General features: G+C 43.3%; 1 long non-coding RNA gene across 1 annotated transcript; it reads left to right on the top strand.

Moving 5' to 3' along the window:
- Positions 1-707: 707 nt before the first annotated feature.
- On the top strand, positions 708-4,597 carry LOC134444076 (uncharacterized). Its single transcript, XR_010033863.1, has 3 exons — positions 708-826; positions 3,369-3,562; positions 4,574-4,597. It is a non-coding gene; the product is annotated as an uncharacterized LOC134444076 (long non-coding RNA).
- The last annotated feature ends 654 nt before the right edge of the window (positions 4,598-5,251 follow it).

Here is a 5,251-nt window from a genome sequence, read left to right as displayed (position 1 = left end):
GAATAAACTGAAGGAAGTGGAGGGTGAGATGCATCCTACTGACTGTAGCCTAGTCTGCAGCTTCCATTGACTTCACATATTATACAACTAACAAATCATTTTAAAAGTACGGACCTTACAATAGTCATGTGAAACATGGAATGTGTATCGTTCCCCACAAATAACCTGATATGTAGGCCGCCTACCAGATATATTTGTAGGCCTACAAGTAGTTAACTTCCACACACCGCGCTCAGTCCCTGCACTGTTAAAATAAAAAGAAAACAACAAGAAAGAAGAAAAATTGAGTGCCATCCATTCCCTACTACTAGCCTAGGCCCTATAGGACATTTGCCCGCGTTCGTGTCGTGGCTGACTGCAGCTTCTATATGCTCCGCGCAAACACAGACAGACACACGCTCACAAAACCGAAACTAAGCCTACTACCATATTGAGGAGCTGGACTGTGGAGTGTTGATGGATGTGAATCTCCGGCTGGGACGTTCGAAGAGAAAACCCCTTCCCTGGGAGAGAGGGGTGTGCGTGCGTATCGAGACATGACGCAGAACTCCATCACCGGTTGGCAACAGTTGGGGCAACTATTGGGACTAGTAGGAGAGTGTACACGAGGACAGAGATAAGTCTACAGTAAATAATCAAATAATACAGTAGTGATTCAAGATTCTGAGTTTACTGTAGGCTAGACTAAACCCTGATAACCACAGAATGCTTGTTATGACATAGAGGCAGGACATTTACCATGCCGCTGTGGATATTGGAATTCTTACTGCACGCCGTTTCTTTCATCTGCGGATTGGTCTCTGCTGCTTTGGTGGCGAGTGTCCAGGTAAGCAAACAAATAAACTATTAACTATTTTCAGTGACTGGTTTGTACCTAGGCTATATAGGCCTAGCGTTTTTCTTTTTTTTTGTCCCCCGCTCACGGAGGCAACACGACATCAGGCAGAATATTGTCACCGAAATCGGAAATGAAAGGTGTGATAAGCTAGAGCAGAGTAGGCTATAATCACTTGGGTCAAGGTGATATGCCATTTGTTGAATTGTTTCATGATTAACATAATTAAACCCAGTGTGGCTTTGAAGTTACGTTTTGCTGGTTTTGTAGCCCATTTTCAGCAGTATGCAGCAACATCCGCATCAGACGCAGAAGTCAAGCGCGCACGTGCACACTCTATCAAAAGTTTAGGCTACACGGTCAAATCCTTCTTTTTAAGTAGCATATATGCTTTATGTATTTCTTGTAGCTTAAGTGTAATTTAGACGAGGTAGGGTTTGTGTCCTGAGCGCAACATCCTTGCAACAACAGTAGCCAAGTAGCTCTAGCGCTCCGCCCTCAGTGCGCAGCTCAAATCTGCACCGACTTCTGGTTACCCAGAAACGAAACCTAAGAATCGAAACCTATGGAAAGCATTAGCTGACGCTGAGTAGAATAAACTAGTGCTGTAGTTTGACAATTAGCCTATTATACTGGGCAAAAGCATTGCAAAGTCCGAATAGGTCTCTCGCTCAGTCACTATTTATTTATTTATTTATTTATTTTAAAATCATGCGCGCCTGCACACACACATACACGGAAGACGGTGGGGTGGGGTGGGGTGGGGTGGGGTGGGGTGTCAGAATTGCCCTCTCAGTACATTGAATGTATTGGGGTGCGCTTTCAGATGACTTTGTCCTGGGCCCGACCAGCTGTCAGCGTCCCTGCACCCCCCCCCCCCCCCTCCCCCCAAACACACACACACAAACCTGCCTCCCTCTGACTGTTATGTGAGTGTGTAGGTCAGAGGCCAAACACAGGAAAATGGAGTCACACCACAGGGAATTCACTGCATTATGGCCATTTTAATCCTTTTGTATACATGACTGACATCTGAGCTCATGCTAACTTACAGTTTTTCTCAATCGGGTTTGTACATTTCTCACAACAGAATAATGATTCTCAAAAGTCTTTCTTCAATTGTGACTTCCTGGTGTTAACTCTGCATGGTCAAATCAGTTTCTCGTTGTTTTCGGCTTACATTGATTTCGTACATTAGGCTATCTCAATTGCTTTTGTCATAGGCCTATCACTCAAAAAGCTTTGTCACTGAATGCATGAAATGCTGATCAATGTAATATAAAACTGAATTTACAACATTTCCCATCCAATATAAACAACATTTCGCTTCAGAAAAGATCCTCAAGAGTGTATTATTCAATTGATAACATGAGACATTGATTCGACTAGCTTGTCCATACGCTATGACACAATGACTAACCATTCTGCTGGCGCTGATACGTTCACTGACACAAAAACTTGGGTTTTGAATGACAAATAAGGGTTTTGAGCAAGAGACTCGGTTTTGCAGGTTATCCACCGTGTTTTGCCATTTGTTAAAGCTGTTTTGAGAATGAATATTATGTTTTGCAAATTGCGAGAGAGATTCGAGAAATGTACAAAACCAATTGAGAAATACTGTAATAATGATATTGTGTTTAATCTTAATATGTGTTTTCATTAATAAAAAAAAACATTTTTTCCTCCTATAAGAGCAGTCACACCACAGGACACCATAAAATGAACCTAAGCATTGCGTGACAGAAAGATTGCAATATGAAGACATATTAAGAGAATAAGAGTCACCTTAAACTTCCACAGCACTCTCCAATAACTGAGGTACTGACTGGTTAGGAGCCAGTCTTTAAGACCCTTGAAGTTGGCCTTGCAGCTGCCCATTCACAAACATTGACATACATGTCACCCCACAGGACGCAATTTGTGTTACGAAATTGAACTTGTAGTTAATATTACTGTCTTGAGTTTTTTTTCACATTCACATATCTTAATATAAAGTTAATATTTATGCAATCATGCCAAATGCTTCATACATCATTCAAAATGTTGTTGGTTAATTTATATATATATTATATTCCAGGTTTCATTAATGTTACAGTCACACCGCAGGATATTTGACATATAAACCTTTACATAAATCTTAACAAAAATGTTTCTTCTCATCTAAGACTAATATGAAACATAATGTACCACATCTTCTTTCATTCTTTTCATTTGTTTTTAAAGGAAAAATAACAGTTTTGTAGGTTTTTGACCAATGTTACGAAAAAACAAGGCGTCACATCTCCCACCCAGGTATGTAACCATGGTGTGTGTGTGTAGGCGCGTAACCATGGTGTGTGTTTGTAGGTGCGTAACCATGTTGTGTGTGTGTGTGTGTGTGTGTGTGTGTGTGTGTGTGTGTGTGTGTGTGTGTGTGTGTGTGTGTGTGTGTGTGTGTGTGTGTGTGTGTGTAGGCGCGTAACCATGTTGTGTGTGTGTGTGTGTAGGCGCGTAACCATGTTGTGTGTGTGTGTGTGTGTGTGTGTGTGTGTAGGCGCGTAACCATGGTGTGTGTCTGCTGTACGGGTCCCTGCACTACAACTCCTCTGTGGCCGTCATCAGTGTCAACTCCTCCAGTCACCCCTCTCTCTGCCGCTTCGTCACCGCCATCCCAGCTGCCACCTGCGTCTTCAGCTTCCTACACATGCTCATAGGCGTCTGCTCATGCTGCACACGTCATGACGTGAGGTGAGGAGAGAGAGAGAGAGAGAGAGAGAGAGGTGCTCATGCTGTATATGTGCTGACGTGAGGTGAGGAGTAGTGTGTGTGTGTGCATGCGTGTGTGTGTGTGTTTCCTACAAATTCTCAGTTTAACCCATGTCGCCCTACACAGCCGTTTACTCATAGGGGTCTACTCATGCTGCACACGTCATGATGTCAGGTGAGGAGAGAGAGAGAGAGAGAGAGAGAGAGAGAGAGAGAGAGAGAGAGAAAGCGGGAGAGAGAGAGAGAGAGAGAGAGAGAGAGAGAGAGAGAGAGAGAGAGAGAGAGAGAGAGAGAGAAAGAGAAAGAGAGATTTGTACATGTGCATGTGTGTGACGTGAGGTGAGGAGTAGTGTGTGTGCGAGCGTGTCGGCCACTTTGAGTTTGAATGCTGCTGCTATGATGATTTGGGAGTGTGGTCTACTTACATAATGTTGCCAAAACTGTGCTAGTTGGCATCCGTTATGCCAGAGATGTCAAATTCAGGCCCGTGGGCCAAATTTGGCCCGCAAAGCCATTTTATTTGGTCCGCGAGATCATTTCAAATGTGTATTAGAGTTGGCCCACATACACCATAACTGTGTAGTGTATTAGAATTTGAACATGAAAATAAGTATATCACAGGAATATGAGTGGGCCCAGGCCATTGAAACAGCTCACCCTCAAATTGAACAGAAGATGTGCTGGCACATTTGAACTATATGGGAATCTTTTTAAACATAAATTAAAAGATGAGCTATTTTAGTCCATTTTCATCAAAAAAAGATATTGTTTGGCCCACGACTTAGCTCCAGATTTTGATTTTGGCCCTCGGTCAATTTGAGTTTGACACCACTGCGTTATGCCGTGTTCAGACCATAAAGTGAATAGATTGTATGTTTAGGTAGTGCTCTTGTCCTGCTCACTGTGTGTGTGTGTGTGTGTGTGTGTGTGTGTGTGTGTGTGTGTGTGTGTGCGTGCGTGCGTGCGTGCGTGCGTGCGTGCGTGCGTTTTCAGGGGGTGCCCATGCCGTGTGGTGACTGTGGTGATATGTGGACTCCTCTTCCTCTTCCTGCTCATCACTGGTTGTGTCCTCAGGATCGGCACGGACCAACTCTGCCATTCCTTACCACCCACACTCTTCCACAGGTGAGCACTAGAACAGCCGTTCCCAACCTTCTACAACGTGGGACCCACTCGAAATTGTCACAAATGTTAAGGGCCCATTTCTGACCCAACAAAGATAAAACTCAAATAAATCAATAGCAACACACACCACAATATGATTATAATTCGTAGAAAATGATTTCACGGCCCACTTGGATTACCTTCAGGGACCACCAGTGGGCCCCGGCCCATAGGTTGAAAATCACTGCATTAGAATATATTATGCCAGAATATGTTAAGCCATTCTCTAACAGCCACAATTTAAAGAAATACTAGAATACATGTACAGGTATTCCGCAAAAGAGTTGGTAGAGCGCTTCTAGTGTCCCTCAAAACCAACTGGTGCTCTTGGAAGGGGTTCAATGTTTCAAAAAAGACAAAAGGAAAAAAATCCTTGGTCCAGGCACTTCAGTTGGTTAATGTAGTAAAAAAACAAACTTTATTTAAGGGGCAAATGCATTAAAAAAACACCAACGCGTTTCGGCGCTGTGGCCTTCATCAGGGTGTGTAAGAGAAACAAACAGCCAT

The sequence above is a fragment of the Engraulis encrasicolus genome, unplaced genomic scaffold (assembly GCF_034702125.1).
Source record: "Engraulis encrasicolus isolate BLACKSEA-1 unplaced genomic scaffold, IST_EnEncr_1.0 scaffold_44_np1212, whole genome shotgun sequence".
Classification (NCBI taxonomy): Eukaryota; Metazoa; Chordata; class Actinopteri; order Clupeiformes; family Engraulidae; genus Engraulis; species Engraulis encrasicolus.
This window is presented reverse-complemented; position numbering and strand designations above follow the sequence as displayed.